This window comes from Oncorhynchus nerka, unplaced genomic scaffold, assembly GCF_034236695.1.
Source record: "Oncorhynchus nerka isolate Pitt River unplaced genomic scaffold, Oner_Uvic_2.0 unplaced_scaffold_1017, whole genome shotgun sequence".
Lineage (NCBI taxonomy): Eukaryota > Metazoa > Chordata > Actinopteri > Salmoniformes > Salmonidae > Oncorhynchus > Oncorhynchus nerka.
In genome coordinates, this window is record NW_027040283.1 from 131,476 (window position 1) to 144,220 (window position 12,745).

Sequence of the window (12,745 nt, forward strand, 5' to 3'; positions counted from 1 at the left end):
TTCTACCTCTCACTCCATCAGTGTTGCTCTGTCTGCATCCTAATCCCTACCTGTAGTCTACCTACCTCTGGTATAATGCATTTCTACCTCTCACTCCATCAGTGTTGCTCTGTCTGCATCCTAATCCCTACCTGTAGTCTACCTACCTCTGTCTGCATCCTAATCCCTACCTGTAGTCTACCTACCTCTGTCTGCATCCTAATCCCTACCTGTAGTCTACCTACCTCTGGTATAATGCATTTCCACCTCTCACTCCATCAGTGTTGCTCTGTCTGCATCCTAATCCCTACCTGTACCTACCTCTGTCTCCTACCTACCTCTGTCTGCATCCTACCTCTGTCTGCATCCCTACCTGTAGTCTACCTACCTCTGGTATAATGCATTTCTACCTCTCACTCCATCAGTGTTGCTCTGTCTGCATCCTAATCCCTACCTGTAGTCTACCTACCTCTGTCTGCATCCTAATCCCTACCTGTAGTCTACCTACCTCTGGTATAATGCATTTCCACCTCTCACTCCATCAGTGTTGCTTGTCCATCTTCCTGAATTAAAAGATGAACAGATCAATATTGTTGCATAACATCATTAAATATTGCTAAGTTATTTATCTATAGTGTGGATGTAGGGCTGTTTTTAGTATGTAATGAGCACCCAGATGCTGCGTATTCAACACAATAATATCAGACAGACCAGCTGGCCCGTGCTGCCTCCGTGTTGACTACTATGTTGCAATATGAATATTATCAGAGTTGTCGTTGATACTAAATGTTTCAGTTTCTCCGAGCCGCATCGTTCATTTATACAATGTTTCAATATTATCAGAGACACCTTGTTGATGCAATGTTTCAGTGTTCACAGAATGTTTCCTTTCCCTGGAGAATAATGCAGACAGGCAAATACAACATGATCTGGGTGCAGACATCATTAGGAACATCTCTGAATGCAGAGCAACAATGTAGGTGGGAAGAACATGAGACAATGACACTGTCATAGTCCACTATACGAACCGCTCCACAAGGGTGACTTCATATACATTATAGCAGGGGGTCAACAACGTTTTTCATGAGTGACACTTTACAATTGATCCTACAATTTCTAAAGACCTGCGTGACTGTAATTATTTCCATATTATTCATATAGATTATAGCAGGGGGGCGGCAACGTTTTTCAATGTACAAATGATCCTTCTTTTTCTAAAGATCTGCGTATAACACCCCACCCAGCAGACTGTCGACCAATCATGTTCACGTTGTCATGCTGCGTCACGCGGTTGCTAAACCAATCATCACGTAATCCCTTCTCAAAGTCAGTGTACTTTATGTCGAGAAACTCTGCCTGTTTTCATCAAAAGTACGTTCTGTCACGATTCCAAAGTTATACGTTCCTACAGACAGCAAGTTAATTATCTCACATCTCACGTCGCCCAGAATGCACCGCGTGGGCCAATGACGTAACATCGTCAACGTTTCCCATCTCCTCAAAAGTATATCTGCCGTTGTGATTTAAACTCCACTCTGGGAGACACATCGATCTGCAGGTTGAACATGGTGAGATTGGAGACTCCTAAATTGATAGTGCAGTTTGTTTAGGTGATTTAACAGTTAGTTAGCTACTTCACATGCTGATATTGTCTTTGGTATTATTGTGTGTAGATACATTTAGCTAGCCAGCCAGCCCACACAGAGAGCATTGCATTGTGGATGTTGTAGTCGATTTGAGCTGCAACAGATTTCCTCAACGATTTTCCATCTTGTTACCAACCTTATTATTAGGGAAGCACCGATAGTACATTTATGGCCGATACCGATATCCAATATTTTCCTTTCCAAAAAGAAACCATACCGATAACCGATATAAAACATTTTGCGACCTTTTAAGCATTCTAGTACAGTTAAATAGTGAATGTCTGGGGGCATTTCTGTTAGTTTTTGCTGTTCTCCAAATACTACTTTCGAGTTTATAGTAAATTAGCTTCAACTGGTGGAGGGATTCGACACACCCCATTTAGCCATACCCTAGGTTTAGCTGTATTTCTACACACCCCATTTAGCCATACCCTAGGTTTATCTGTATTTCTACACACCCCATTTAGCCATACCCTAGGTTTAGCTGTATTTCTACACATCCCATTTAGCCATACCCTAGGTTTATCTCTATTTCTACACACCCCATTTAGCCATACCCTAGGTTTATCTGTATTTCTACACACCCCATTTAGCCATACCCTAGGTTTATCTCTATTTCTACACACCCCATTTAGCCATACCCTAGGTTTATCTGTATTTCTACACACCCCATTTAGCCATACCCTAGGTTTATCTGTATTTCTACACATCCCATTTAGCCATACCCTAGGTTTATCTGTATTTCTACACATCCCATTTAGCCATACCCTAGGTTTATCTGTATTTCTACACACCCCATTTAGCCATACCCTAGGTTTATCTGTATTTCTACACACCCCATTTAGCCATACCCTAGGTTTATCTGTATTTCTACACACCCCATTTAGCCATACCCTAGGTTTAGTTGTATTTCTACACATACTGATGCAGGTACCTTTTACACAGCTAGGCAACTATACTGATGCAGGTACCTTTTACACAGCTAGGCAACTATACTGATGCAGGTCCCTTTTACACAGCTAGGCAACTATACTGATGCAGGTACCTTTAACACAGCTAGGCAACTATACTGATGCAGGTACCTTTTACACAGCTAGGCAACTATACTGATGCAGGTACCTTTAACACAGCTAGGCAACTATACTGATGCAGGTACCTTTTACACAGCTAGGCAACTATACTGATGCAGGTTCCTTTTACACAGCTAGGCAACTATACTGATGCAGGTACCTTTTACACAGCTAGGCAACTATACTGATGCAGGTACCTTTTACACAGCTAGGTAACTATACTGATGCAGGTACCTTTTACACAGCTAGGCAACTATACTGATGCAGGTACCTTTTACACAGCTAGGTAACTATACTGATGCAGGTACCTTTTACACAGCTAGGCAACTATACTGATGCAGGTACCTTTTACACAGCTAGGTAACTATACTGATGCAGGTACCTTTTACACAGCTAGGCAACTATACTGATGCAGGTACCTTTTACACAGCTAGGTAACTATACTGATGCAGGTACCTTTTACACAGCTAGGCAACTATACTGATGCAGGTTCCTTTTACACAGCTAGGCAACTATACTGATGCAGGTACCTTTTACACAGCAAGGCAACTATACTGATGCAGGTACCTTTTACACAGCTAGGTAACTATACTGATGCAGGTACCTTTTACACAGCTAGGCAACTATACTGATGCAGGTACCTTTTACACAGCAAGGCAACTATACTGATGCAGGTACCTTTTACACAGCTAGGCAACTATACTGATGCAGGTACCTTTTACACAGCTAGGCAACTATACTGATGCAGGTACCTTTTACACAGCTAGGCAACTATACTGATGCAGGTACCTTTTACACAGCTAGGCAACTATACTGATGCAGGTACCTTTTACACAGCTAGAAACTATACTGATGCAGGTACCTTTTGCACAGCTAGGCAACTATACTGATGCAGGTACCTTTTACACAGCTAGGCAACTATACTGATGCAGGTACCTTTTACACAGCTAGACAACTATACTGATGCAGGTACCTTTTACACAGCTAGGCAACTATACTGATGCAGGTACCTTTTACCCAGCTAGGCAACTATACTGATGCAGGTACCTTTTACACAGCTAGGCAACTATACTGATGCAGGTACCTTTTACACAGCTGACAACTATACTGATGCAGGCACCTTTTACACAGCTAGGCAACTATACTGATGCAGGTACCTTTTACACAGCTAGGCAACTATACTGATGCAGGTACCTTTTACACAGCTAGACAACTATACTGATGCAGGTACCTTTTACACAGCTAGGCAACTATACTGATGCAGGTACCTTTTACACAGCTAGGCAACTATACTGATGCAGGTACCTTTTACACAGCTAGGCAACTATACTGATGCAGGTACCTTTTACACAGCTAGACAACTATACTGATGCAGGCACCTTTTACACAGCTAGGCAACTATACTGATGCAGGTACCTTTTACACAGCTAGGCAACTATACTGATGCAGGTTCCTTTTGCAGGTGGTCGTATGCGGTTGGACACATGGAGGAGAGAATCATTTCCTCAGTTTCCTCAAAACCGTGTCTTTTTGAAACAACTGCTGACAGCTACAGGGACATAAACACAAACATGCTGCCTGGAGACAAGTGTCCATGATAGTAGGATCGCCAGGTCAGTTTAGTCGTGAGCTTGTGCTAAATGTGGCTAGTTAGCTAGCTTGCTAACCTAGCCAATGAGGTGTGTGTGAAAGAAATAGTCAAATAAGTTATGCTAGTTACTACCCCTGATAACTTTCCCAAATAATAATGTTTGAAAGAGTGTGAGTGTGTATGCTAGATAAATAGTAATGGAAATGCTAGATACTACGTTATACATTTTTCACTGAGACATCATGGCGTGTCCATCAATTTAAATCCCAACTTGTAAGGAAAGAATAAATATGAAAAAAATCCACAATATATTGGACAGAACTATGAGGTCTAAAGGTCTGTCTTTCCAAGACATTCTGTTCATCTGCAAGCAGATCTGATGATTATAGATGGAGGGAGAACCTGTTATTTACAATGGAAGAATATAACTTCCTGTAGCCTATATAATGTAACAATGACAATCATCCCTTCATATATACTGTAGTTGAAGGTTATTTTAGTGTCATAAAAAGTGTTCATTAAAACAGATCAGGATGTTTGGTGGAAGGATTCAGTGTAGATGTTCTGCTGTGTATCGAGGGGTTTATATGAAAGTGGTAGATTTGTAATTCTTTACCAGAGAAAGTTCTGAATTACTTTTCTTTGGGTGACCTCAGTCTTTGACAATTCAGCTACTTTGTTAACAGTCCTACTGTAATGTTCTGGGTGTAGCTGGTGCAGAGGAGTCAGGACAGTAGAGATGAGTAACACATGTAACTTTACTCAAATATTCCAATAACGTGTCGTAAATACCGAGCCCACAGTAACAGACCAAACATACATAAAACAATCCCGCACAAAAACCATGGGGAAAACAGAGGGTTAAATAATGAACATGTCATTTGGAATTGGAACCAGGCGTGTAAAACAAAGACAAAACAAATGGAAAATGAAAAATGGATCAGCGATGGCTAGAAGGCCGGTGGCGATGGCTAGAAGGCCGGTGGCGATGGCTACAAGGCCGGTGGCGAAGGCCAAAGGACGGTGGCGAAAAGGCCGGTGGCGAAGGCCACAAGGCCGGTGGCGAAGGCCAAAAGGACAGTGGCGAAGGATAGAAGGCCGGTGGCGATGGCTAGAAGGCCGGTGGCGAAGGCTAGAAGGCCGGTGACGTCGCTGCCCGAACAAGGAGCGGGACCGACTTATGTGGAAGTTGTAACAGTACCCCCCCTTGACACGCAGGGCGATCCGGATGGAGATGGTGGAACTCCCGCAGCAACGGAGGGTCCAAAACGTCCTCCACCGGCACCCAGCATCTCTCCTCCGGACCGTACCCCTCCCACTCCACAAGGTACTGAAGGATTTTCGCCCGACGCCTCGAGTCCAGTATGGCTCGAAAAGCATAAACCGGTGCCCCCTCGATGTCCAGAGGGGGTGGAGGAACCACCTGCACCTCAGACTCCTGGAGTGGACCAGCCACCACCGGCCTGAGGAGAGACACATGGAACGAGGGGTTAATACGGTAATCGGGGGGAAGCTGTAACCTGAAGCAAACCTCGTTCAGTCTCCTCAGGACTTTGAACCGCGGGCCCAGCTTCCGGCAGGGCAGGCGGAGGGGCAGGTTTCGGGTCGAGTGCCAGACCGGTGAAAACCCGATGGCGGAGGTGAAAACCAGAGGTAAGGCTGACCGAGACCCAGACGTTCCATGAACGCCCTCCAGACCCTTGACGTGAACTGGGGACCTCGATCAGACACTCTATCCTCTGGCACCCCATAGTGCCTATAAGACATGTGTAAACATGGCCTCCTCAGTCTGTAGGGCCGTAGGGAGATCGGGCAAAGGAAGGAGACCGCAGGACTTAGAGAACAGATCCACAATGACCAGGATCGTGAGGGAGGAAGATCCTTGAGGAAGTCCACAGAAAGGTGCAACCAAGGTCATTGTGGAAGGTAAGGGCTGTAACGTCCCTCTGGGCAGGTGGAGGGGAGTGGGCTCTGTACGTAACGCCGCTCGATGTCCGCGTTCAGCTCCCACACTACCGGTGCCACCAGGCAAGAGGCCGGAAGTTCGGGAGTGTGATCTATGGACCGCTCCTCTGTGTCATACATCCGGGACAGTGTGTCTGCCTTAGCGTTCTGGGAACCTGGTCTGTAGGACAGTGTGTCTGCCTTAGCGTTCTGGGAACCTGGTCTGTAGGACAGTGTGTCTGCCTTAGCGTTCTGGGAACCTGGTCTGTAGGACAGTGTGTCTGCCTTAGCGTTCTGGGAACCTGGTCTGTAGGACAGTGCGTCTGCCTTAGCGTTCTGGGAACCTGGTCTGTAGGACAGTGCGTCTGCCTTAGCGTTCTCAGAACCTGGTCTGTAGGACAGTGTGTCTGTCTTAGCGTTCTGGGAACCTGGTCTGTAGGACAGTGCGTCTGCCTTAGCGTTCTGGGAACCTGGTCTGTAGGACAGTGCGTCTGCCTTAGCGTTCTGGGAACCTGGTCTGTAGGACAGTGTGTCTGTCTTAGCATTCTTGGAACCTGGTCTGTAGGACAGTGCGTCTGCCTTAGCGTTCTGGGAACCTGGTCTGTAGGACAGTGCGTCTGCCTTAGCGTTCTGGGAACCTGGTCTGTAGGACAGTGTGTCTGCCTTAGCGTTCTGGGAAACTGGTCTGTAGGACAGTGAAAACAAAAAGGGTAAAAAACAACATGGCCCACCTTGCCTGGCGAGGGTTCAGTCTCCACCTTGCCTGGCGAGGGTTCAGTCTCCACCTTGCCTGGCGAGGGTTCAGTCTCCACCTTGCCTGGCGAGGGTTCAGTCTCCACCTTGCCTGGCGAGGGTTCAGTCTCCACCTTGCCTGGCGAGGGTTCAGTCTCCACCTTGCCTGGCGAGGGTTCAGTCTCCACCTTGCCTGGCGAGGGTTCAGTCCCCACCTTGCCTGGCGAGGGTTCAGTCTCCACCTTGCCTGGCGGGTTCAGTCCCCCACCTTGCCTGGCGAGGGTTCAGTCTCCACCTTGCCTGGCGAGGGTTCAGTCTCCACCTTGCCTGGCGAGGGTTCAGTCCCCACCTTGCCTGGCGAGGGTTCAGTCTTCACCTTGCCTGGCGAGGGTTCAGTCTCCCGGTCCCCCACATCTTAGTTTCGCTCCGCCGGGCTGAGCTTCTTCGAAAAGAAAGCACAGGGGTAGACCTTTAGTGGCGTACCCGAGCGCTGAGAGAGCACGGCTCCTCACCCAGATCCCAGCAGGGAGCCGAGGGTAAACAGAGCCCTCAGGTGACCAAAAGCCCTGTCCGCCTCAGCCGTCCACTGCAGTCGCACCGGCCCCCCCTTCAGCAGTGAGGTAATGGGAGTCGCTACCTGACCAAAGCCCCCGATAAACCTCCGGTAGTAGTTGGCTACCTGACCAAAGCCCCAGATAAACCTCCGGTAGTAGTTGGCTACCTGACCAAAGAAAATCCCGGAAAATCTCGTCTACAAAGGCCTGGAAGACATCAACCCGTACGGCATGACAAGGTACTCATAGTGCCCTGAGGTGGTACTAAATGACGTCTTCCACTCGTCCCCCTCCCGGATACGCACCAGGTTGTAAGCGCTCCTGAGATCCAATTTTGTGAAGAAGCCCTGTGCATTGACTCTATCGCACTGGATATGAGAGGCAGCAGGTAGCTGTACCTCACAGTGATTTGTTGATACCTTGATAGTCAATGCAGGCGCAGACCGCCATCCTTCTTCACCGCCAGAACAAGGACAGGGACCGACTTCGGCGGAAGTCGTGACACCTACAACTGTCACCTTATGTAACAACTGATTTACTTAACTAAAGGCACATCTCAATATGTGGTCCAGGTGTCTTAGTGTTCCTATAGAAACCTGTGTCCAAACTCAGCATTAAATAGCATCTAATCAGAATAGTGTACAGAGCTAAGTTATTACAGCTATTTAAATGTAATGCGCTTTTTAGTGTTTATTCTGTGTCATTAAAAAAATCACTGTTGCCTATTAGATCAATATCAGTGTGAACACATCTGATTGGACTAGATCCATGTTGAGGTGAGACACGTCTGATTGGACTAGATCCATGTTGAGGTGAGACACATCTGATTGGACTAGATCCATGTTGAGGTGAGGCACATCTGATTGGACTAGATCCATGTTGAGGTGAGACGCGTCTGATTGGACTAGATCCATGTTGAGGTGAGACACGTCTGATTGGACTAGATCCATGTTGAGGTGAGACACGTCTGATTGGACTAGATCCATGTTGAGGTGAGACACGTCTGATTGGACTAGATCCATGTTGAGGTGAGGCACGTCTGATTGGACTAGATCCATGTTGAGGTGAGACACGTCTGATTGGACTAGATCCATGTTGAGGTGAGGCCATTCCATGTCTTTATTGGTTTGTGAGAGAAGGCAGTTTGGGAGAAGGTGGTGGACCGTTTGAGGAGTCTATAGTTCCCCTGGTGGAGGTTCTTGGAACACTGATATTTAAGTCTGAGGTTGATGAAAACAAATTTGGTGCTGAAATGTTGTGTGTTATCTTGAATACCATGCAGATGTTGGAGTACAGAATGAAATGGAGAGGAGAGGGGAGGAGAGGAGAAGTGGGGGAGTAGAGCAGTCTGAGGAGAAGGGGAGGAGAGAGGAGAAGAGAGGAGAGGAGAAGAGAGGAGAGAGGGGGTGACGAGGAAAGGGGAGAAGAGGAGAGGGGAGATAAGGGGGGATAGGGGCAGAATAGGAGAAGAGAGAGGGGGAGAAGAGTAGAGGGAGAAGAGTAGAACAGAGAGGAGAAGAGGAGAACAGAGAGGGAGAAGAGGGGAGAAGAGGAAAGGGAGAGAAGAGGAGAACAGAGAGGGAGAAGAGGAGAACAGAGAGGGAGAAGAGGAGAACAGAGAGGGAGAAAGGGGAGAAGAGGAAAGGGAGAGAAGAGGAGAAGAGAGGGGAGGTGAGAAGAGTAGAGGGGAGAAGAGTAGAGGGGAGGAGAAGAGGGAGGTGAAGAAGACAAGAAGAGAGGAGGGGAGAAGGCGAGAGAGAGAAGAGGATAAGGGTAAGGGGGAGAAGAGGAGAGAGAGGGGAAGAGAGAGAGGGAGAGCAGAGGGGTGAGAGGGTGAGGGGAAGAGGTGGAGAAGAGAAGAGGAGAGGGGGAGAAGAGGAGAGGGGAGGGGGAGAAGAGGGTGGAGAAGAGAAGAGAAGAGGAGAGGGGAGAAGAGGAAGGGAGGGGAAGAGAGGTGGAGAAGAGAGAAGAGAGGTGGAGAAGAGGAGAGGGGAGGGAGAAGAGAGGTGGAGAAGAGAGTGGGAGCAGGGAGGAGAAATGGAGAGGGGAGAAGAGCAGAGGGGTGAGAAGGGGAGAAGGGAGGGGTAGAATTGGGGAGAAGAGGAGAAGAGAGGAGAGAAGGGGGGAGTTGAGGAGAAGAGAGGTGGTAAACGGAGGAAGGGGAGAAGAGGAGAGGGGGGAGAAGAGGAGAGGGGAAGATGAAGAGAAAGGGGGAGAAGAATAGAGGTGGGGAGGAGAGGAGAGGGGAGGGAGAGGAGAGGAGAGGGAGGAAGGGGAGAAGAGGAGAAGAGTGGGGGAGAAGGGGAGAAGAGGAGAAGAGAGGGAGAGTAGTAGAGGAGGGAGAAGGGAGAAGAGAGGTAGGAGAATGGGGAGAAGGGGAGAAGAGGAGAGGGGGGAGAAGAGGAGAGGGGGAGAGTAGAGGTGGGAGGAGGGTAGGAGATGAGAAGAGAGGGGTTGAAGAGGAGGGAGAGGGGGAGAAGAGAAGGGAGAATAATAGAGGTGGGAGGAGAGGGTAGGAGAGGGGGCGAGGAGAGGGGGAGAAGAGGAGAAGAGGAGGGGAGAAGAGAAGGGAGAAGAATAGAGGTGGGAGGAGAGGGTAGGAGAGGGGCGAGGAGAGGAGAGGAGAAGAGGAGGGGAGAAGAGTGGGGAGAAAGAGGAGAAGAGGGGAGAGTAGTAGAGGTGGGAGGAGAGTGGAGAGAGGGGGCGAGGAGAGGAGAGGGGGAGAAGGGGAGAAGAGGTAGGAGAATGAGGAGGGGAGAAGGGGGAGAAGAGGGGGTGGGTGAAGAGTACAGGGGAGAAGAGGGGGTGGGTGAAGTGGAGAGGGGGAGAGAGTGGGTGGGTGAAGAGGAGAGTGGGGAGAAGAGGGGGTGGGTGAAGAGAAGGGAGAGAGGAGTAGAGAGGGGAGAGGGTAGGAGAGGAGAAGAGATGGAGAGAAGAGGAGAAGAGAGGGGTTGAAGAGGAGAGGAGAGGGGGAGAAGAGGGGAGAAGAGTAGAGGTGGGAGGAGAGGGTAGGAGACGAGAAGAGAGGGGTTGAAGAGGAGAGGAGAGGGGGAGAAGAGGAGAAGAGGAGCGGAGAAGAAGGGAGAAGAATAGAGGTGGGAGGAGAGGGTAGGAGAGGGGCGAGGAGAGGGGGAGAAGAGGAGAAGAGGAGGGGAGAAGAGAAGGGAGAAGAATAGAGGTGGGAGGAGAGGGTAGGAGATGGGCGAGGAGAGGAGAAGGAGGGGAGAAGAGGAGAAGAGGGGAGAGTAGTAGAGGTGGGAGGAGAGTGGAGGAGAGGGGCGAGGAGAGGAGAGGGAGGAGGGAGGGAGAGAGGAGAAGAGGGGGAGAAGGGGAGAGGAGAGGTAGGAGAATGAGGAGAAGAGGAGGGGAGAAGGGAGTAGAGGGTAGGAGAGGAGAAGAGAGGGGGAGAAGAGGAGAAGAGAGGGGGTTGAAGAGAGGAGGAGAGGGGAGAAGAGTAGAGGTGGGAGGAGAGGGTAGGAGAGGGCAAGGAGAGGAGAGTAGAAGAGAGGGGAGAAGAGGAGGAGAGAGGGGTTGAAGAGGAGGAGAGAGGGGGCGGAGGGAGAGGGAGAAGAGGGGAGAGAGGGGTTGAAGAGGAGGAGAGAGGGGGCGAAGAGGAGAGGGAGAAGAGGAGGAGAGAGAGGGAGAAGAGTAGAGGTGGGAGGAGAGGGGAGGGAGAGGGGCGAGGAGTGGAGAGGGAGGGGAGAGGGAGAGGGAGAAGAGGAGAGGGGAAGGGGGAAGAAGAGGGGGTGGGTGAAGAGGAGAGGGTTGAAGAGGAGAGGAGGGGAGATGAGGAGAAGAGAAGGGGGAGAAGAGGAGAAAAAGGGGTTGAAGAGGAGGAGAGAGGGTGAAGAGGAGAGGAGAGGGAGAAGAGTAGAGGTGGGAGGAGAGGATAGGAGAGGAGAAGAGAGGGGGAGTTCATTAACTCAATTCTATTGACAATGTTTGTCTATGGAGATTGCATGGCTGAGTGCTTGATTTTATACATCTGTCAGGAAGGGGTGTAGCTGAAATAGAGTACACTAATTTGAAGGGGTGTTCACATACTTTTGTATATATAGTGTATGTACACATGGGTGTTGTTGCACCATACCAACGATAAGCCTGTCTTCCCCATCACATCATGAAAGGTCATGTTGATGTTCATTTAACCTCTGTCTCTCTCTGTCTCTCTCTTCCTCTGATTCCTCCCTTTCTCCTCTGTCTCTGTCTCTCTCTGTCTCTGATTCCTCCCTTTCTCCTCAGATCTCCAGGCTCAAAGCGTCAGTCCACCAGGTAGGTAGAGTATAAATCTACAGTGATTATAGCAGTTCAATATTAGTCAACTTTATTATCCCACATGGAGAAATTCATGTGTCCATACAAACCATTCTAAACCCCAATAACAAGTAGTGTTTTATGGAACTACTAATACTTGTCAACCACAAAGCATCACTGCTGTTAGAATAACAGAATCACTGTCATCATCTGTCCTCACCACTGTGTTTTCCTCTCTGCTGTTTACAGCTGAAGACTCAGTCAGACTGGTGAATGGGACCACTTCCTGTTCTGGGACAGCGGAAGTCTTATATGAAGGAGAGTGGACAGGTCTATGCAATAGGTGGTGGAGCATGATGAGAGAGACTAAGGTTGTGTGTAGAGAGATGGATTGTGGGAATCCTGTAACTGAATCTAGAGGACCTCTGATTGAAGATGGAAGAAGAGGAGTCACACTATATGGTTGTCGTGGAGATGAGTCTTCTATTAGACAGTGTGACATCATAGAAAGACCTGGTGGCTGTTATGGTGGATATTATCGTCATGTGATCTGTTCAGGTAAGAGACTGGTCATATTGAGAGATTTATTTATACATTATATAATATTACCATGTATCATGTTTTATGTGTTTTTATTTCATTTAAATAGAGGGAGAGATGTCAGATGTATTTAAACATTATATTTGTGTTTGTCATATTGGTTTATGGGAGATGTTCATGGGCAGATCATTGTAGATCAGATGGTACTGAAGTGAAGCTGCCTGATGGATGTCCAGCTGTTTATTTTCTATAAAGTGAAGTGAACTTATTCCTGTCTCCTGCCTGCATTATTCCCAACCCGATCCTGAGTGACTAAGAACCCCTTTCTACCTCTTACAGTATCAAACATAGCAAACTACAATCTTTTATCCAACATATTTGTGTTTAGTCCTTGACAGTGTCATCAACAAAACTGATTGAATGTTCAACCAACTC

General features: G+C 48.3%; 1 long non-coding RNA gene across 2 annotated transcripts in view; it reads left to right on the plus strand.

Moving 5' to 3' along the window:
* Positions 1-1,434: 1,434 nt before the first annotated feature.
* LOC135570225 (uncharacterized) overlaps positions 1,435-12,745 on the plus strand; it is an 88,936-nt gene continuing 77,625 nt past the window's right edge. Inside the window, exons 1-2 of one of the 2 annotated variants that reach the window (XR_010463459.1) lie at positions 1,435-1,547; positions 11,759-11,788. This is a non-coding gene — a long non-coding RNA (uncharacterized LOC135570225). The remainder of the gene's footprint in view (positions 1,548-11,758; positions 11,789-12,745) is intronic. The other variant, XR_010463460.1, reaches the window with a different exon arrangement.